This window comes from Protopterus annectens, chromosome 9.part0 (assembly GCF_019279795.1).
Source record: "Protopterus annectens isolate FY-2018-M chromosome 9.part0, PAN1.0, whole genome shotgun sequence".
In the NCBI taxonomy this organism is placed as follows: Eukaryota; Metazoa; Chordata; order Ceratodontiformes; family Protopteridae; genus Protopterus; species Protopterus annectens.
The window spans coordinates 1,225,828,728-1,225,851,054 of NC_056743.1; the positions used below are offsets into that span (position 1 = coordinate 1,225,828,728).

The following is a 22,327-nucleotide window of genomic DNA, read 5'->3' on the forward strand; positions in this document are numbered from 1 at the left end:
GCCTCCTCTCTGAGCAATCAGCTGGCAGGATTCTGCTCCAGGACTCCATGCAAGATGGCCTGGAAGACGGATGCCTTTTATTTTCCTTGGACAGCAATGTTCCTGTATGGCTTTCCACTCTTTCAGCTGATATCCAGGGTACTTCTGAAAATTCAGAAGGAAACCCCCATGATTGTTGTGGTGACTCCCTTCTGGCTTGGGCAACACTGGTTCTTCCCTTTTTTTGGAAATAGCAGGGGCAGTTACCACAGACTCAGACTGGATCTACTCACATAAGATTAGGGGTGTTTGATACACTCCAACACCAATCAATTTCAGTTGATTGCCTGGATGATTTTAAGCACCTCTTTACTGAGGACGTGCAGAAGGTACTAATGGAATCAAGAAATCCTGTTACTAGAAAATCATATATTTTCAAACAGAAAATGTTTTCTAGCTGGTGCCAGCAACATAACCATCACCCATTTAGGTTCATAGCTGTGTACTAAGGTAACAATAAACGTCTTTTTAAGCCTAGCCATGCATTGCAAATCTCTGACAAGTTCTGGTATCCTTGATAAGTATAAGCAGGGGCTTTGGAGATGGAACATATATAAACAGAGTCCTGGGAGATGAACCATTTACAGGCTGACTGTGCCCATTAGAGACATAGGTGCCAAACCAGGGTTGAATTTCCAGTTCCTCATCCATTTGTCCAATTTTCACTTGAATTGGGCTAGGGATAACTCTGCTTCACATAGGTGGGGAGCCTGTTCCAAAGAATGGGGAAGTCTCAAGAATACATGCCTGTCTCTCCAGCAAGTCCTTTTTATTTCACAGGCAAGGGTTAAGTCTTTCATATGGGTAATTCTGGTGGTGAGTGTTTTGCGGACATGCAGGAAATCCATCTGGGTGAGCTCTGACAATGCCTTGTATACCAGGTATAGATTTCCTCATAACAGCCTACAGGAAACAGCATACAGGGATAGGGCCTTGAGGTAGTTTGCATAGGGCATGTTACTTATGCCCTGGGCTAGTTGTTCTCTGTTTTTACAATATTTGTGTGAGTTCCTATCCTATGACCTTTCTTACTCCTCCATCAAGGTTCATTTAGTAGCCATTTCAGCATGTCTGCCCATACTAAAACATTTTTAAAAGTTGTTTTGCATGAGATGCCTCCTAGAAAACTGGTGGCTCCTCCTTGGGATCTTTAATTTTTTGTTAGATAAGCTAGCACTTGCACAATTTGAACCAGTTAACCTGGCTGACTCGAGGTTCTTAACATGGAAAATAATTTTACTGATTGTTCTAACCTCTGCAAGAAGAGTATCTGAGTTACAAGCTCTTATGATGAATTAACCCTACCTCAGTTTCCACTCAGACATGCTCTCTCTGAGAATTAATTCTTTTATGCCTAAAGTGGTATCTGAATTTCCATTAATCCAAACTGTCCATCTCTCTGTTTTCTTTCCTGAACCTAAAATGTGGGAGAAAGGATACTTCATACCTTGGATGTCCACAGACAACTCTGGTACCATCCTGACAGAAATAAATATTTCAGATTTTTTTTTTTTTTTTTTTTTATCAGTTGTTCATTTCTTGTGAAGGTAAGAAGAAGGGACAGCCTTTGTCAAATAAGACTATTTTCAAATGGTTGTCTAAGGCTATTACCTTTTCTTACATTCACAACAATAAAATTATTCCAGGCAGCTTCAAGGCCTACTGTACTGGAGCATTGACTTCATCTATAGCTTTTTGGAAAGGGTTAGATTCTAGAAGTATTCTAGAAACAGCAACTTGGTCCCCTCTACCTACTTTTATAAAACACTAAAAGCTTGTAAGCTTCATTCCTTCTATAGGTCTAGATCAGGCTGTGCTAGGACCATTCTCCAGGGACTCCTGGACTCTTCTCCTTTCACCTCCCAAAATTTATAAGCCATGGTAATCTACCCATGTAGCTTAGGCTACTGCAACAGTGTTCATTAGGAAGAACATAGTATAGATGTGCAAGTGAACTTACCGTAACAACAGATGTTTGAATGATCCATTGCCTCTTCCTACCTCCATCCCCCTTGTTTCTTGGTGTGTTGTTTTTGTCAGGGTGTGGACCTCTGTTTTTCCTCACGTTGCCCTTTCAGGGCTCAGCCCCTTCTGTCTGTTGTCAAAGCTCTGAAGAGCGTAGTGCCCATACCTTTCTTTTTAGCCAGTTCAGCTTAAGCTGACTAATGGTTTGGGTATGTGGAAGGTGCCCTGAAGCTTTGCAAGCTGTCTGTCTGTTATATCCTTGCAGAATATTACCAATATAGATTAGGCTTTTGCAGCAGTGATCATTCAAGCATCTAGTGCCATAGTAAGTTTACCTACACAACACTACTTTCTCGTGTCTCTGCTGGTCTCCATTCAACTGTGTGGAAACAGATTATTGTTTTCTGATGCTTTTTTTAAGCTTCTGCTTTAAACTGTGATAAAACTGGCTTTTATGGTAAATTTTATGCTTGTATCTAGGATTCAGAGGAAGGTATCCTTTAAATGATTACCAGTGCCTATAATTATTTTGTAATGCATAAAATAAGCATTGTTTGATGTTGTATGTTGTTAATCTGGAGCTTCAAACCCAGGTAGTTGCTGAATATTTTGTAGAGTCTGGTTTAGTCAACATTTTCACTATCCAAGATAAGAAGGAACATATTATCTGATATTGTTAATCCTCGTTCATTCCTTATGTATGGGTATCGGTTCCGAGCTCAGAACCGAGCCGGCCATTTTCCAAGCTCACGTCAGCTTCAAACTCTCAAGCTAAACTCTTACCCACAATTCCCCTCTCCCTGTTACCTCAGATTTCATTTGCCGCATTGCCATCCGGTCGTGTCAAGCTACTTCTCTTGAGCTAAGTACAGTTAATTGTTGTTTAATTGCTTTACAAATTACTTTTCTGTCAGAAAAGTTGATATTTTATTGTCTCTTGCCCTATCGCATCTAGCGTTCATAATTTCCTCAGGTTTTTTTCTGTCCTTTACTTACCCTTTTTACCGTGAGGTAATTTCTCCTTACCATCGTTGGTAATCCCTTTCCCTTTCTTTTTCATACCTTCGGGTACTCTCTTGTACCATTGTTGGTACTTTTCTATTTGTTACTATGGCAGATAAAAAGGGTAGTCTGGGGTTTAGGTGGTGCTCTGATTGTGGACACAAACTGCCTACTTCTGATGCACATTCTTTATGTGTTTATTGTTTGGGAGCTTCCCATTTATCTGTTGAACCACCTTGTACTATATGTGAATACTTTTCTTATAGAACTTTGTTAGAAAGGAAAAATAAGCTGATGCTGAAGGGACTTCTAAAATCTCCCTTTTCAGAGGCTATTTCTGGGTCAGAGGTCTCAACCCCTCCTAAAGCCCATACAAAAATGGATATTTCTACTAAGGCTAAATCCTTGCCTTCATCCCCGGCTGGGGACTCTCATCAACCAAAATCTAAAAAGGCTAAAATTTCGGCTCCGGAGCTCTCTGTCAGCCCCAGTGCTTGCGGTGCCCAGACCTTCGGCACCAAGGCCTTCGGCTCCATTAGTGATTTCAGCTCTGTCCACTCCTGCAGCCTTCTACATATCGGCACCGAGGGGCTCCTTGGTTCAGACCTTTACCACTGTATCGGCACCGACCGTTCAGTTGGCGCAGACCTTGACCGCATCAGCTCCGAGATCTTCCTCAGAACTGAGGCCTTTATTATTGACTCCAGTTTTGTCGGTTCCAGTTTCTTCACCGACATCCACTTCAGCACCGATCCCTGTGTCGGTGCAGACAATGACATCAGCACCAATGGCTTCTTTGGTGCAGACTACAGTAGTTCAGTCTTTCTCAGCACCATTGTCCTCTGTGCGATCAGATGAGATGGGCACCGAGTCTGCCTCTTTTGTGGTCAGGCCTATTTCTCCCTCAGTCTCGGTGAGGTCCACTAGAAGTCTTTCTGAACATGATGTGTTGCGTTTTGTGGACCAGGCATTCTTGGCCAGAAGTATTCCACCCCCCCCAGGAACTATCCTTCCTTGGGAGGTGATCACCAATCTCCAAAGACACCTTCTTATTCTCCTCCTTCATTGCCTTTGAAGTCCATGGATATAGTACAGTCTTCCCCTTCTGCAGTTCCCTTTATGGATCACACTAAGGAACCACAGTTGCCTTCATGGCAGAAAAGTTTTGCTACGACCCAGGATGTCAGCTGTGATATGCATAGCTTGCTGCTGCACAGCCATCCAGGGACTCTGAGTCAGCAGGCTGAGCCACTTAGGGGAAGAGTGCCCCCTGTCCTTGACATACACTCCTCTCTGGGTGGACCAGCCTTCCAACTGATGGGGAAGGCTTTCACTGCTGCTGACGATACCAGGCTGTCTATACCTCCACCCTCCTCTGGTACACTGGTTTCACAAGTCACACCTAGTGGACACCGGGTGCAAGGACCTCAGGACATATTCCCTCAGGAATCCCCTTTTCTGTTGTCTTCCCCAGCTTCTCCTACTGAGGAAGTTCACCGGAAAAGTTCGTGTAAGAGGAAGCACATGGACTCCACAGAGGAGTCTCTCACCGAAGACATAGATTTTGATGAGGGGGAAGGATCCCCTCGGTCACCCTCTGAGGTATCCTTTGGCAATATCCTTGAAATCCTGAAACAGAAAGGTGACTGGCAACCCTCTAATTTGACCCCTGAGGAATCTGTGTTCCTGCAGGCTTTTTGCATCCGGCCCCCTACCTCCTGGGTTACTCCACCTGCCGATGATCTTGTCAAGTTCATCGTGCAGTTTACTTGGAAGGCCCCTGAAACTGTTGAAGCTATTCCTCGGAGGCCAGATAAGATCTTGTCCCCTCCTTCTTTTGGATCCCCATTGGTCCAAAGGTCTTCTGGTAGATGCTTTTGGTGGCGGCCGCAACAAAAACGGATCTGGCAGAAGAAGAAAGCCAGACTGTCCATCCACCTAACAGAGAGTCCCAGGCCCTGGACAGAATAGGGAAGCACACTTTTGCTTCAGCAACCTTTGCTATCAGGTCCCTCAATTATATGGCACATTTTACCAGGCTTCAAAGGGATCTGGTTTCTGAGCTGTCTGAAACCTTGGCTGGTGCAGTGTCTGATGAGATCCGTGACAAAGTGGCCTCTCAGCTGGCCACCATTGAGTCTATATCTAACTTCTCTATGCGATTGATATCTCACGTATCAGAAGGAGCAGCTAGAGTGGCGGATTCAGCTGTGGTCTTGAGACAACATGCCTGGATGCACTTGTGCAACTTCGCAGAACCTTTTAAGTCTTCCTTTCTTAATGGCCCCCCCATTGAGCCCTCCTCTTTGTTTGGGCCCAAATTTAAAAGCACACTGGCCAGATGTGAACAAGATGGTAAGACCCTTTCTGCTGTAGGTGTCCATTATTCTTCCCATCAACATGTTTTCTTCCAAAACCAAAAGAGTGGGAAGATATGGTTCAAGAAATCTCAGGGTCCTTTCCGTGACACAGAGGCCGCGTTCTCCCCCAGAGGCAGAGGGGGAAACTCACAGGGAAGACGCTCCTTTTGGGGCAGATGGGGACCGCATAAACAGGGTTCCAGGGATTCTTTCCCTGGTCAATCCTACCAGCGCTCCTGAAAAGCGGCCCAACTCCTTTCCTCTGGAGGTGGTTGGGGGACATTTCTCCTTGTACCCTTCTGCCTGGCTAACCATCACCGCCGATTCTTGGGTACAAAGGATCATAACCAGAGGTTATATCCCCTTCGACCTTTGTCCCGTCCCTTCAAAAAATCTTCCCGATGTTACACCCACTCAAAGGGAAGAAGCAGCATTAGAGATAGAAAAGCTGCTAAGAAAGAGTCATCCAAATAGTCCCTCCAGACCAGATAGGATCTGGATTCTACTCGAGACTATTTTTGGTGCCAAAGAAAACCGGGGACTGGAGACCAATTTTGGACCTCAGTGTATTGAACAAGTTTGTGAGAGTACAAAAATTCTGAATGGTCACTATACACTCTAGCCTCCTGCTTTGGGAAAAAGACGATTGGATGTGTTCTATAGATCTTCAAGATGCGTACTATCACATAAAGGTGGACAGGCCATCAAGAAGATTTCTGCACTTCCCTGCGGGAGCCAGTCACTACCAGTTCAGAGTACTGCCCTTTGGACTCTCTACAGCCCCCAGAGTGTTCACAAAGTGCATGGCAGTTGTCGCAGCTCACTTGCGACTTGAGGAATTCCAGGTGTTTCTGTACCTAGACGACTGGCTCCCACCAGACATCTATGGAAAAAGCCCTGGCATACTCTCTCCTCACTGCTCAAAGGCTAGGCATAACAATAAACTGGCAGAAATCCAATCTCACCCCCTCACCCCATGTCCATCGACAGAATTCATAGGGGTTATCTTGGGCACAAAAAACTGCAGAGCTGCTATTCCAGCGCACAGAATTTTAAGGATAAAGCAACAACTAATTCCAATCCTTTCAAAGGAAAAATCCACGGCTCACTCGGTACTACCACTGTTTGGTTCCATGGCAGCCTCCATCACCATTGTTCCCCTGACCAGGTTTCACATGAGGCTTCTACAATGGCAACTGCACACCCAATGGTATCCTTTTCAGCATCCTCTTTCAGCCATGATTCAAGTAACCCACAGGTGCAAAACAGGATTTAAATTGGTGGATGATGCACAATCTCTCTCAATGGTCTCGCCCCTTTTCCCCCCAGCAACCCAAGGCCACAGTGACCACGGACGCCTCCCTGATGGGGTGGGGGGGGGCTATGTCAGGGACAGACAGTCCAAGGCACTTGGTCCTAACCGGAGGCCCATCTGCATATAAATGTTCTAGAGCTGAGGGCGGTGCTTCTGGCGTTGCAAGAATTCCATCCCCTGCTGCCATCTGGGACAATTGCGATTCAGACAACATGGCGATGGTCTGGTACATCAACAAGCAAGGTGGAACCAAATCTTACCCCTTTGTTGAGAGGCCATGAAGATATGGCAATGGGCGATGGCTACCAACCATTTTCTTCTAGCAACGCACATTCCCGGGAGCTAAGGTCACATTAGCTAGATGGTTGAAGGACTGTGTGACCTTTATTTACACACAACGTAATATCTTGTTGCCTACTACCATGAAAGCTCATTCAACAAGGTTGGTGACAACTTCTGCTGCCTTCCATGCCAGAGCTTCTTTACATGACATCTGTGTAGCTGCAACTTGGGCTACACCTCATACCTTCATCAATCATTACAAATTGGATTTGGCCTCCAGGGGAAGAGCATCTTTTGGTTCTATGATGCTCAGGAATGTCCTTCCATAAGAGCCTCCCAGGAATAGAGGTAGCTGGGGACTCTGTCCCATACGTAAGTAATGAACAAGGATTAACAATATCAGATAAAGAAGTTATGCCTTACCATAACGTTCCATCTGTATTGTTGATCCTCGTTCAGTCATTATAACCCTCCCTCCTTCCTCCTCCTGTGGTTTCTAGTGGATCTCACCATCCAGTTCTCTTAGGTTATTTGACCAGAGGTAGCCTCTACCTTCTTTAACTTGCAAACTCAATCTGAGGTAACAGGGAGAGGGGAATTGTGGGTAAGAGTTTATCTCGAGAGTTTGAAGTTGACGAGAGCTTGGAAAATGGACGGCTTGGTTTCAAGCTCGGAACCGAGAATCAACAATACAGATGGAACGTTATGGTAAGACATAACTTCTTTTTCCCCACCCATGTCAGACTCTGGCTTTACCTTTCTGAGAAAGTATGTTAATGTAAAGCATGACATGTAGAGAATGAAATGGGTTTAAAGGACCATAATGCATACCTTTGAGGAAAGAAGAGATGCGATAGAAACTTACAAATACAATATGAGAATCAAAAACCTTAAAGAAAATAAATGCAGATTAGTAAAATATTTAAGAAAATAGAATTGATTGAGAACAAGAGCAATATGACATTTCTGAGGAAATAGGGTGTGGCTCAAAGATAATGTGAGGAAACATATTTTCACAATGTGGATGCTGGTTGCATGAATCTGCCTTTCTGAAAAGGCTTTGTCAGAATAATGAGGACATTCAGAATGCATAGTTCAAACATGCAGCTGTTTTTGTTGGAGTTGGATGAATATTTGGGCTGTTTCTTAATTAGAATCTGACGTTTATACAGTGGGAGAGACATAGTCAAGCTAAGTGTGCCAAACAATATTTATGTGTTGTCAGCATTCTGTGTTTCTGTGCTATACATAAAAATAAACTGTCTTTGTTTGTTTGAATTAAACAGCATTTTTTTTCAGGAAGGCAAATTACTGTGACTGACTTATTTTGTTTACTATGATGCATAAGCCAGGTAACTTCCCACACCTAAGTAATAATCCTTTAATCTGTGCGTTGACAGAAAATGTCATCTTGTTTCAAAGGGACTTGTGCAGTTGGTAACTTGGTGTTTTGTCAAACTTTAGAAGTAATTTTTGATTAACTTCTTAAAGGTAAAGAAAGTTCATAGTATGGTTTAAGCCTTTATATTTTATTTAACCTGTGTATGTGATTTGTGCTTAATTTTGTTATCAGGTAAACCTATTGAAACCAGAGAAATGTTTTTAAGGAGGGTCTGGAAATGAAAGAAAAATTAAATAGCTGGCAGAGAATTGTACGGGTAAGTGATTTTGGGATTTATTCACCATTCTTTAGGTTGAACAGATGTTCAATTTACCCATTATGCTATATTGTTTAAAGATTTACTTGCATTGTCAAGTAGTTGGAATAAGGTTTCTCCTTTGAGTATATCTGATTTAATACTCACATAAACATTGATTGGTTGTCATTTCTGAGACAGCTTAACCTTATATTAAAATGTTTTGGGATAAATCTTGAGCCTAGCAATGTGTTTAGAAAAGTCTTTTCTACCTTAAAAGTACTGTTTCTAAGTCTGCCTCGTTTCCTGCTGCCTGCCAACTGTAAACTCTCCCATGAGTCAGATGACCCATCCATTATCCATGGGTGAGAGCTGGTCACTGGAAATAGTCATTATGGCAGCTGTCAGGGGGGTTTATGTTGTAGGTCCTACTGATAAGCATCTTATGTTGCCAGCCATTTGAAGCATGCATGCTTAGAAACATGCACCAATTCCAGCTAGAGCAGTACACACTACATGGCATGGACTGCATGTAAAGTTTGTATGCAAGGTTACGTACCCTTATCTGTGTCTGACAGGGTAGTTTGGTTCAAATGGCAGATCACACTTCAGCTCTCTTCCCCAAAATGGGTGAGCAAGCATTTGCCACTTCACTGCAAGACATTTAGACTTGAGGTGGAGCATTGCTGCCTTAGGGTCGACTGCAGGATTACTTTTATTGTTTTGTTTATTATTCAAATAGTGCTACCATGGCAGCAGCAGTGTGCTTAGGTTAGGGCAGATAACTGAGAGATACCACTGTTTGTCGGCTTTTGCCAAGAAATACACTGTGGTTTATTTCAACAAACATTTGGCATGGTTGTTATTGATGCAAAGATTTTTTTTAGCTGAGGCGCAATGCAGCTGAAATCTAACTTGTTTTCTGGTAACAGGTGTCAGATTGCTGCAATCTATTAAAAAAATAATCAAAAGACTCCATCTCTAGTCATACTTTATTTTCTGATAAGAATATAAGATCCTATTATACTTGCAATATACAGCTTTCAGTTTCATCTTGTATTCCATTCTTTGTTCCTTGTGCAATGGGGCATGGCTGTTGAAGATGCTCATGTTGAAACAAACTTTCCATTTTGCTCACCACTTAAATTATTAGTAGGTATGTGTTCATGCTGCAGCCACCTCAAAGAAACAAGAAGAACACTTATTTTATTTAAGGCCTGTAGTATAAATATATTGTATGGTCTAGCTGACTGCAGCTCTTTTTGTCAGGTAATAAAGAATGATAATATGCTGTCAAATGGCTGTAGCATCTTTATTCTGTTGGCTTGTACCGTACTTATGCAAAACTACATATTACTTCATTTAGAACTTCTGTGATGGGCAGTAAATAAATGAATGAATAAAACTCCAACTAGATCTTCCTAAAGAGATGAGCACAACTGAAGTGGATTGTTGCAGTGCTGAATAGTGGTAATACAATGACATTAAATTAATCATAGGTTCATAGGTAGGTACTAGGCTATTGGCCCAAGGGCCTATGTAAGCCTAGCCAACAAGGTTCCCTGGCTTACGCCACCCAAGAAAGTCATTTTCCTGTGGCACTGTCGAGCAAAGACACAGAAGTGATCCCCGGGGTGTATTTCCTATTTCCCATCCACTCAAGATTTTTCTTGAAGGGTGTTAATGAAGAACTTTGCTTGACATAGATGGGTAGCCTGTTCCAGAGTATGGGAAGTCTCTGGGACAGGAATCTATCCCTCCAGCTTGTCCTGTTTATTGTGGTGACAAGATTTAGGTCCCTAGAGCGTGTAGCTCGGAGGGATTGGGATTTCTTTAGGTGTAGCATGTCCAACAGCTCTGAGTTTGACATAACTTTATATGTTAGGCAGAGATCACCTCGGAGTAGGCGATATGCTACGGAGTAAAGCTGGAGTTTTTTGAGGCAGTCAGTGTAGGGCATTTGTTTGAGGCCAGTAATCCTCTTTGTGAGGTACTTCTGTGGCCTTTCCAGCAGCTGCAGATGTCTTCTGAGGTACATTCCAAAAGGGGCGTTGTACTCTATAATGGGTCTAATGAGTGTCGAGTAGAGGGGAACAATGACCTCTTTTTTCCTGGATGAGAACCCTTTTATGATGAGGTGTGCCACGTAGAAGGACACTGTGGCAGTGTGACTATCAAAGGAGAGACTACTGCCCACCTGCGTCCCAAGGTCTCTTATCACACATTCGGTGTTAAGTAGATTTCTGCCTATGTGGTAGTTCATGGGTACAGAGTTTTTACCAAAGGGGATGACACTGCACTTTTTGGCATTGAGCTTGAGGCCATGGCTCTGACACCAGGCATCTGTCTCAGCGAAGCCCTTCTGTAGGATGTCCACATCATTTGGGGACTTGACTATGGCTCCTAGTTTGCAGTCATCTGTGAACTTCGTTAGCCAGAGGCCTTCTGTGTTAGCCTGTACTTCAGAGAAGTAGATACCAAACAGGAGAGGTCCTGGGACGGAACCCTGTGGTACTCCACTTGTCACTGCTTTGAGGTCAGATTTGGAGTCTGCAACTTTTACAGTGTGGGTTCTGTCATTGAGCCAGTTGGCAACCCATCTTGTGACATAGAGATTTATATCTAGTTTAGTGAGTGTAGCTATAATTCAGAATGGGGGATGGTGTCGAAAGCCTTGGCGAGGTCAAGATAGGCTGTGTGAACCACCTTACCCTCATCCACGGCTTTGGTGACTGCCTCAAAGAAGTCGATTAGGTTCAGGAGGCATGATCTGCCTTTCACAAACCCGAACTGGGTGGGATCCAGAGTTTGGCGGTTACCAATGTCTTTGTTTATGAGTTCCATGATGATACTTTCCATGGCCTTGCAGACCAGGCTCATCAGGCTAATAGGTCGATAGTTCCCAGGATCAGTGGTGGCTCCCCCTTTGTGGAGTGGGATAATTGTTGCCGTGCACCATTCAGTGGGCACAAAGCCTGATGCGAGGCTATTATTGAACATGGTGCTTAAGTGGGGATCCAGTTCGTTCTGAAGTTCGTGTAAAACGCAGCCTGGGATGTTGTCCTGTCCCATGGATGCTGTGTTTTTGGCTTTAGAGAGTGCAGCTTTTACCTGCGTAGTTGTGATTACAGGGACTTTGCATTCTTCCTGTATAGGTATGGGCCCTTTAGGGGGTGAGGGGGGGGGGTAAAGTTAGCACTGAACCTATCTGCCAGGATGTTGGCAATATCAGGTGGTTCTGCAATTTTTGTGCCGTTGTGCTGTAACTCAGAGAAGATCTGGGTGTTGCCATCGAGATTCTTGACATAGCTATATAATGCTTTGCAGTTGTCCTTAGAATTAGTGTCTATTTTGTTTTCTTAGCTAGCTTTGGAGGATCTTGTAAAGGATCTCAGCTTCTTACTGAGGTTGACCAGGGAGCTCCTCCACTCATGGGATTTTACTCTCTTTTGCAACAGTTTCTTCCTCCTGTTGTACAGTTTGTTTATGGCAGGGCACCACCAGATTGGCTTCCTTTTTTTGGAGGATAGCATCTTGGTTCTGTTTGTGATAGCACGATCCATGCACTTGTGTAAGTTCTTATAGAGTGCATTTGTGTAGGATTCAGCAGTTGTAACTGTATTGTCCATCTGCATGGGTGTCATGAAGTTCATCACTTCTGTCTTAAGAAGCATGAAGTTGGCTGTGGAGACATTTTTTACCGTGGTTTCCTTAATGGGGGGTCGGGGCGGGATGCAGATATCATGGGTGATTAGCTTATGGTCGGATCGGACCAACGAGGAGTTGACTTCAGGTGTGGAACACCGGTCACTCATGTTAGTAATGACTAGGTCTAGGATATTGTTGCCCCTGGTGGGGGTGTGGATAAGTTTCTCCTGGACATTGGAGTTTATGAATTCCAGAAAGCGTTGAGCTAAGGAGTTGGTACACGAGTAGTTTTCCCAGGTAATGGTGGGGTAGTTAAAGTTGCCCATTATTAGGGTGTTTGGTTGAACCTTAATATTTTCCAGTACATTAAGAAAAGAGGAGTGGGAATCCTGGAGCATGGTGAGGGATCTGTAGCAAGCTACAGTTTCGATTGCAGTTTTGCCCAGAGTTAGTTGCACTTGGATAACCTCGGATGCATTATGCTGAGCAACTAACCTGGAGGTGTGGATATTCTTAATGAATATGGACACACCTCCACCTTTGGTGTTTCGGTCCAGGTTACATGGCCAAAAAGTGTGGTATGAGTTATAGCCTGGTAGTGCAGGGGTGCTCTCTGGAGCCTTGAACCAGGTCTCAGTCACTGCACATATATCGATATTCTCCATTTTAAGGAGTGCCTCGAGTGAGTGCATTTTGAGATTTAGACTTCTAGCATTGAGTAGCATTACCCTCAGCTTTTGCTTGCCTCTTCCTGTTACGGTGGTGAATTTGTTATTTGAACCTTGCCTAAAAAAGGCACTATAGGGTCGGCAAGAGCCTTAGCCAGTATCCGGAATCCCAGGGGTGACAGGTGCAGTCCATCTGTGGCAAAGCATTGTGGTCTGTCGACCATGTCATCCCAAACAGACAGCTACTGGATCCCCTTAGAATGACACCAGAAGCTTAGCCAATTGTTGAAGTCAATCATTTTGTCCTTTACTGCAGTATAATTCTGGGCGATGGCAGAATGCTACTCAGGGCTAGGGTCATACCTGCCTGGGCTACAAGATCAGAGAGCTCTTCCATATCTCTTTTCATGTAGTTCAGGGAGGTACGTCTCAGGTCATTCACACCAACATGGACAATGACAGAGTCATATTTGTACTTGTTGTGGAGTGACTTGAGTGCGTGGGTTATGTGGCGGATCCTGGCACCTGATAGGCAGCTGACAGTAACCTTCTCCTTATTTAGCCTGGTGAGTGGGACATCAGTGTGCCTGACTATAGAGTTACCTATGACTAGTGTGTTGGGTATGTTGTTTTGCCTTATTGGCTGTGGTTGAGTGGCACACTGAATCTGTGGGCTGTGTGTCATTTGGGTTGTGTTGGGGGATGGAGGTTGCTTGTGTTTCTGCTTTGGAGGTCTCTGTTGCTTAGACAGATTATTATTGAGAGCCTCCACAAATGTTTTTGTGTTACTGTGTGTGGATTTTGGTGGTGTAGATTTAGTGAGACTATGTGATGAATGTGGTGTGGGGCAAATGTTTACCTTCTCCTCATGACAGTCAAGTTCAGTATTGGTTGGAGAGAGCTTTACCTCCATTTTGGCTATATAAGTGCATCTCTCACAGGTTGTAGTGTTGGGTGGTAGGAGGAGAGGGTTGTCTGTGTACATGAGGCAATTTCTACATTGCCTCAAAATGCCCAGATTCATCAGATAGACAGGAGAGAACACTGGGAGCTGACCCTTGGATATGCCTGAATAAAAAAAAATTTCCTCTAGATAAGTGAGGAAAGTGAGTACAAGAGCTGTTTTTCTCTAAGCAAGTCAGAAAAGTAAGTACAAAAACTGTTTTCCTCTAGGTAATGAGGAAAGTTGAGTGCTATAGTAATTAGTAGCTTATTTAGTGCTTACAAGTTCTGAACAAGTGCTGAGCACGAATAAGCAAATTTAAGTGCTAAAACTAAGACTTTGTATCTGCACTAGATGAGTTACAGGACAGAAACAAGTGCAAATGCAAGCTTTCAAATCAGAAAGTTGATAGAGATGGAACAGAAACAAGTGCAAATGCAAGCTTTCAAATCAGAAAGTTGATAGAGATGGAAGAGATTGCCCAAACGGCCAGTAACTACAATTTCTGGGCCAGAACCATTCTTATGTGATAGACAGGTTTACCTAGTGCTTACCACTCCCACTGATAAGCTAGAAGGCTTCCCTCCAACACAGAAAGGCTTGTGGGGCTCAGAAGCTTACATACAGTCCTGGATACAGCAAATCTGTATCTGGAACACTAGTTACAGGAAAGGTAGGAAACAGGCTTACAGTTTTTTTTTTGTTTTTTTTTTTACAGAAAAGTAGCAAAACAGTAGTAAAAACAATTCACATGCAGTGCAAGCTAGCACACTTGAGTATGTAGCAATATTAGACCAAACACAGTTTAAAAAATGCAATTAAATTAAAAAGGACTAAAAGCAAGTGTGGAAAGAGTTTATTAGGTAGAATGTGGTAAAGAGATGGGACTGGGGGAGTGTCCTAGATCAAATCCACAGTTAACATTAATGAGGAGTTATACATCATACTGTGAACCTGAAACCAAAGTTGCCACAATTTTCTTCTCTGGCAATAATCTTTGTTTTGTGTTTTTCTAATATTGAGCACTACATTACCAAATGTTGCTTTAAGGAATAATTTTGTAATGCCTTGTATTGCTTCCTGTCATCATAGAGTGCGAACTGAAATGTCACAACTCAACTCAGAAAAATATGTTCATCATTAGATCACTGATGCAGTAGCATATAGCAATATGGTGCATATCCTGTCAAGGACTGGACATCCAGCCAGTATACAAAAGTCTTTGGGTGCCATTTATGCACACTGTATCTCAGAGAACAATTGAGAACATGCTAGTATAAAAGCAGACATCCAGGCACCAAAATTCAGAGCTTTCTTGCTGTTGAAGATTTCAGTCAGATTCTGTTTTCATTGTGTCTACAGTGTTACAGCAGTTGGCTTGTTTGAACTATTGGACAGATAAGTACCCCTTAGGAGACTTTCCTTCCAGTTTAGTGAGAAAATTTGTGTAAAATAATTTTTATGTGTAGGAAAAAAGGGAAAGATCTGTGTAGTAGTTTTCTTATAAAGATTCCTACATAATTTGCTTATTTTGTTTAGAGTTGCATGATGTCTGCTCATGTAACATCTGTCAGTCATGTACATAAAAGACCATAAGAAGATGGGTTAGTAATCTTGACAGTCAATGGCTAAAAGCCCTTATTCAAATGTCAAATGACATGGGCTTGAGTACCTCTGGTATCTGTCTTCTGACTTCTAAGAAAAGGAAAACAGTAAAAGGGGCTTCTGAAGCAGCTTCTCCTTCAGCCTGTTTTCCCTGGCCCCCCATCAGATGATTCTGTTGTGTTCTCTGTAACCAGACATGTTAAGTTGTCTATCTCGCCTTCATTCTTGCTGGATGGGTTCGGAGCCGACCTCGGCTCCGACTCGGCCACTCTAAAGCTCGAGAGTTGGTTCCACCGGCTCGAGGCTCCCCTTATATCCCACAATGCTAGGCGAGAGTTACCTCAGATCTCGTTTGCCGCTACAGCTTCGAGGTTGGTTGTTCTACCGGTTCCTGGTGAGTTTAAACTTTTTCTATTAAAAGTTACTCTTTTTACCCCTTTTTTAGTTTAATTATTATCAAATTAGTGTAGTTCATTGAACTTTATCCCCGACCTAATTTTTCCGTTTTTGTTTAAAAGAACTTTTAGTTCTTCCCTTGGGCCTTGGGCCTTCCCTTCCCTAGGGAGTGTTTGTGTAGTTTAACTACTGTTTATTGTACTTTATTTTTTAGTATTTTTACTAAAGTAGTTATTTTGACAAGGTATAACTGGTGTGTTTGAGTGTGTGTTTGTGTTCACCAGTTAGGCTATGTCTAAAGAAGCAAAGGTCTCGATTCAAGAAGTGTGATGCGTGCTGTCAGAAAATGTCTCTGACAGACGCTCACACTTCTTGTGTCTATTGTCTGGGGCCTTTGCACCTGCAGGACTCCTGTGCTGTTTGCCATGGCTTCAGCCCCAGGGTCCTGCAGGAAAGAAAAACAAGCTTATTCTGAGAGGCTTGTTGAAGCCTGAGGATTCCCTGTCTGTCTCAACAGGGAAGCCCTCCAAGGCATCGAGGTCTCGGCTCCGCTTCTGAGCCGAGACCTCAGGTTGTTCAACCTTGCCTTTATCGGCTCCGGCTGGAGCCGATAAGACTCAGTCCACAGTTTCTGTGGCTTCGCTCCGCCGGAGCCGAGGTTATCGAGTACCGTGTCGGCTCCGACAAGATCTTCGGAGCCGACAACCAGAAAGAGGTCTAGGTCACCTTCTCTTGGCTCCGTTCATTCGGCTCCAGGATCTCCCTGCTGTCTGAACGGAGCCAAAGGTCTCATTCCTCTAGGTCATCGAGGCTGTCCGATCATGACCTTCAGAGGGTGGTGAGTCGACTACTCAAGTCCGAGGCACTAGCCCAGATGCTTCAGAGCCCGACTCATCAGTCGGTGCCTGCCCCGGTCCATCAACTCTTTCCTCCTTCGACTCTCTTGAGTTCGGAGCCGGGTCGTGTCGGAACCGAGACTGTGGTCACCTCGGAGCCGAGACAATTGTCTTCGGCTCCGTCGTCGGCTCCGTTTTCTTCCATGGAGGAATCTTGGCGCCGGACTTCCCTCGTCTGCTCCGAGGGGGTGAGTGGCATCGGACCCTTGTCCGACCCCCCTCTCCCTCTCGGTGCTTCGGCGCTGGTGAGTTCGGCTCCGACATCGGCCTCGGAGCCATCACTGTCGGTGCCGAGGGGGGTCCTTAGCTCCTCGGAGCGGGGACCTCTGGCTCTGCCTGACAGGGGTGCTTTCGAGGTCATGCGGTGTGTGTTAGAGCCTGGCTCTACTCCACAGTCTGCTCCGTCAGCCCCTCCCTCTATGCTGCCTCAGGGTAAGTCAACTCACTCCCTCATCCCGGACCGCAGAGAGCCAACTCCTCAGGAGCTCCCTTTGGGGATTTCATCCTCTTCCGAGGCCTCTCCTGATTTGGCAGAAGAGCCCCCTCGGAAGAGGAAGTGCAAGAGGAAGCACATTGACTCACCTGAGTCTATCACGTCGGACACAGATCTGGATGATTCTGAGGGTTCCCCCCGTTCCCCTTCTGAAGATGTCTCATTTGCAGACATTCTGGAGATCCTTAAACAGAGGGGAAATTGGCCAGCCCTCAACCCTTCGGAGGACGAATCTGTGTATCTTGAGGCGTTTGGCTCTCGTCCTTCCACCTCCTGGGTGTCCCCCTTGACCCCCTCATGCAGGTGGTTGCTAAAAGGCATGGACGGCTCCTGATTCAGTGGACCCCACTCCCAGGAGACCCTCCAAATTCATCACAGCTCCATCAGACAAGGAATTTTTATCAAAAGGAGTCTCTGTGGATGCTATGGTGGTAGCTGCCGCCACAAAGAAGGAACTGGCTGATCCTTCAGTGCCTGTCCATCCACCTAACAAGGAATCTAGGTCCATGGATAGGTACGGAAGCGGATGTTCTCCTCAGCGACATTTACTATGCGTTAAGCTGAATTACCTATGCCATTTCACTCGTCTTCAAAGGGACTTGATCAAAGAAGCGAGTGAAATGCTGAAGGACCCTACAGCTGCGGGTTTCAAGAGAAAATGAACACGCAGCTGGCTATCCTAATTCTATTTCCAACTCCTCCATGCCTCCTTTCTTATGCGGCCGATGGAGCGAGCAGAGCCAGGAACAGGGTAGCCTTACGTAGGCACGCCTGGATCCGGCTATGCAATTTTGAAGAACCTTTCAAGACGTCTTTCACGAACTCCCCTTTTGATGGATCATCTCTTTTTGGTCCACAAGTGAAAGAAACCCTGACTAGGTGCGAGACTGATGGCAAGACCCTTTCTGCCGTCGGAGTCCGTTTTTCTACTCCTTCTAGGCCTTACCCCAAAGGCCAGAAGGGGGGAAAGATGTGGTTCCGTAAACAATCTCAAGGGACTTCGCCTGATGCACAGAGTCGGTTCCCCGCCAGAGGCAGAGGGGAACAACAATGGTAGACGCCGCCTAGAGGCAGAGGGGGTCCGCAGAACCAGGGCAATCGAGAAACGTCCTCCGATAAGCCCTTTCAGCATCCCTGAGGTGTTGCCCGACTGCCCATCTTCGGAGGCAGTCGGGGAAGATTGTCACTGTACCCAGAAGCCTGGCTATCCTTGACACAAGACAAATGGGTACAGTCCATCATTTCAAGGTTATTCTATTCCCTTTCTTCGTTTTCCAAATCAGTCAAAAAATCCCTTCCAGATGTTCCACCCTCAAAGGGATATAGCAGCTTTGGAAATTTCAAAACTGCTTGCAAAAGAGCTATTCAGCCAGTGCCAGCAGACCAACTAGGATCCGGAATCTACTCAAGGTTCTTTTAGTTCCAAAGAAAACAGGGGACTGGAGACCAATTTTGGATCTCAGTATCTTGAACAGATCGGTCAAGAAAACAAGATTTCGGATGGTCACGCTGCAATCCATTCTTCCCCTATTGGGAAAAGGAAACTGGATGTGCTCTATAGACCTTCAGGACGCGTACTATCACATAAAATGAACAGACGCCCAGAAGATTCCTCCGCTTCAGGCTGGGAACCAGTCATTTTCAATTCAGGGCCCTGCCCTTTGGTCTCACCACTGCCCCGGTGTTTACCAAATGCATGGCAGTGGTAGCTTCTCACCTGAGACGACAGGGATTCCAGGTGTTTGCATATTTGGACGACTGGCTCCTCACAGCTCCCACCAAGCATCTCCTTCTGATGGCCAGAGATTACACTTTTCGCCTGTCAAAATCTGGGTATCTCAATAAATTGCGAAAAGTCTGTTTTGTCGCCTTGTCGCACTATTACCTACATAGGCAAATTTAGATACTGTAAACATGTCTGCAACACTAACGAACCAAAGGATATCAGACATTCAAAAATTGGTATCACTACTTCTCAACTACAACAGAGCCAAAGCCAGGTTAGTTCTAAAGGTGTTGGGAATCATGGCAGCGCCATACCCTCCTTCCATTGGCCAGATACCACATGCGGATCCTTCAGTGGATGCTCTTTTCTCAATGGTCATACCAGGAACTTCCAATGTCTCACACCATTATGATCACGCAAGCGTGCAAAAAGCATCTCATGTGGTGGATGTCTTCCCCCCAGCTCCTGTTGGAGAGACCATTTGCTCCACCTCCCCCGTTTGCTTCTCTGACAACGGATGCCTCCCTGATCGGGTGGGGGGGGCATTATCAGGGCAGGACAGTCCAGGGCACATGGCAACCAGACGAATGCCACTTGCACATAAATGTTCTGGAGATGAGAGCAGTGCTTTTAGCGTTGCAAGCCCTTCAAGACTCTCTTCCCTTGGGAACGATTGCAATCCAGACAGACAATATGTCTGTAGTGTGGTACATCAACAAACAAGGCGGAACCAGATCATACCCCTGTGTCGAGAAGCACTCAGACTGTGGCAATGGGCGATTTCTTCTCAGCGTTTTCTGATAGCAACGCACATCCCCGGGAAGTCCAATCACATTGCGGACAAGTTGAGCAGAGCTATTCTCATGCCTCACGAGTGGTCTCTGAAAGACTCTGTAGTGAGAGAGATTTTTCTCAAGTGGGGTCAGCCTTGCTGCGATCTTTTTGCTACTCCCCAAAACAGCAAGTGCAGAGAATACTTCACTCTTTTCCCTTTACCAGGCCAACCCAGCAGGGACGCTGCTAGTCCAAGTTTGGCCCCGGGACTTCTGTATGCATTTCCTCCTTTCCCACTGATCTCTCAAGTAATACAGAAAGCTATCGCTCAGAAGGCCTCATTGATCCTCATTGCTCCTTACTGGCCTCGACAAGTGTGGTTCCCCTTTCTGCATCGATTTCTTTTGGAGCGACCGTGGAACCTGGACCTAGTTCCAGATCTTTTGATCCATCAGTCGGGTCAGTTTCATCGCTCCCTCCCCTCTCTGAACCTCACTGCTTGGTTCCTCCACTTCCAACCGTAGCCAGGCTTCCTCAATTATCTCACTCTGTTAGAGATATTTTGATAGCTTCCCATAAATCTTCCACTCGAAGATTTATTTGAGTAAGTGGAAACGCTTTTCATATTGGGCACAAGGAAAGGACATAGATCCTTTCACCGCTTCCATCCAACTAGTCCTTGATTTTCTTGCTGAACTCTTCCATGCAGGTTCATCTCCATCTACTCTTAAGGTTCAATTGGCAGCTATTTCTAATTTCCATGTGGGTATTTCTGAATCCGCCCTAATGTCCCACAAACTCTGCAAAGCCTTTTTGAAAGGAGTTTTTCTTTTCAGACCTCCTGTAAGAAATCCTCCTTCTCCTTGGGACCTAAATTTAGTTCTTGCTTCTTTGATTCTTTCCCCTTTCGAACCTGCAGCTTCATGTTCCTTAAAGTTATTATCATGGAAAACTCTCTTTCTGGTGGCTATCACATCAGCTAGAAGAATTTCAGAACTTCAAGCACTCTGTTGTCGTTCTCCTTACCTTGTGTTCCATAAGGACAGAGTTTCCTTACGAACTAACCCGTCCTTTTTGCCTAAGGTGGTTTCAACATCAAATCTAAACCAATGCATTGACCTCCCTGTCTTTTTCCGGAGTATTCAAATAGGTCTGAACAAAAATTACACTGTCTGGATGTTCATCGTCAATTAAGGTACTACTTGGACAGGACGAAACAATTCAGAAAATCTGATCAGCTGTTTGTCTCCTATGCGGAAAGCAGAAAGGGACTTCCAGTTTCAAAGGTATCTTTATCCAGATGGCTAACATCTCTGATTACCCTTGTTTATGAGATTAGACACCAAAACTGCCTAATAAGCCTAAAGCCCATTCCACCAGAGCTTTGGCTACTTCTCTAGCCTTCCAAGACAGACTGCCTATTGACACCATTTGTGCAGCGGCTACTTGGGCTACTCCTCACACTTTTATTTCCCATTATAAGTTGGATTTAGCTTCTAGGCATAGAGCTAATTTTGGTTCCACTGTTCTCAGGAGTCTGTTCCGTTAGGCCACCCAGGACAAGGTGCTAGGGACGCGGTCCCATCCAGCAAGAATGAAGGCGAGATAGACAACTTAACATATAGAAGTTATGTTCTTACCATAACGTTCCATGTTAGTTGTCTTCTTCTCTTCTTCTTCCCCACCCCCTTCCCCTGGCCTGGACAGACCTAGAGGAGTTGTGATCGTGACCTCTCTTTCTACCACCTCTTTCTTAGCTGTATGCTATTATGCATATTTCTTGTTTCAGGATGTAGGTCTCCCTTCTTCTTCCTGTTAGAGGTGGATTCTGTTTTTTACAGTTATACTGTTTCTGTTATAAGCTGGGGTTAGCTTACAAACGAGATCTGAGGTAACTCTCGCCTAGCATTGTGGGATATAAGGGGAGCCTCGAGCCGGTGGAACCAACTCTCGAGCTTTAGAGTGGCCGAGTCGGAGCCGAGGTCGGCTCCGAACCCATCCAGCAAGAAGAAGGCGAGAAGAAGACAACTAACATGGAACGTTATGGTAAGAACATAACTTCTATTTCAGGTCTGCTTCTGGGGGGGGGCTTTCTCAGAAAACCCTGGTTAGTGATTTTGAAAGGAATGGACAGTACCCTTGAAGTACTAGTGAGGGAAGAAAATACCAGGTTCTATGATAGAAGTCTCAGATTCATCTAGTACTATGACTTTAGACACTTCAAGAAAGAAAATACAAAAAAAGCTAAGCAGTTTCTCCTTCTTCCAATCCATCTGTTATAGAGGCTGCAGAGAAATGGTACAACATTGCCAAGGAACTTTTCAGTCCTTGCAGTCTGCTTCCGCATCCTCTTCCCATTTAAAAAGGTAAAGCTTACTTCCCTTTCTGCCAGTGATTCTGAGTCTAATGTAGAAGAGAGAGGATTGGATTAATCTTCACAGGTGTCATCTTCTGACTCACTGGCCTCAGAAACTAAAGAAAATGAGTCATCAGATTCAGATTCACCTGTAAAGAAATTATCTTTTTCAAGCACAATTTCTTGAATGAAAGACCTCTTCATATTGGAGGAAAACAAAAT

General features: G+C 44.7%; 1 long non-coding RNA gene across 1 annotated transcript in view; it reads left to right on the forward strand.

Annotated features, from left to right (window-relative positions):
* The window catches only part of LOC122811962, a 1,111,549-nt gene that overhangs the window by 136,011 nt on the left and 953,211 nt on the right, over positions 1 to 22,327 (forward strand). The window contains exon 2 of the long non-coding RNA XR_006366318.1: positions 8,537 to 8,621. This is a non-coding gene — a long non-coding RNA (uncharacterized LOC122811962). The remainder of the gene's footprint in view (positions 1 to 8,536; positions 8,622 to 22,327) is intronic.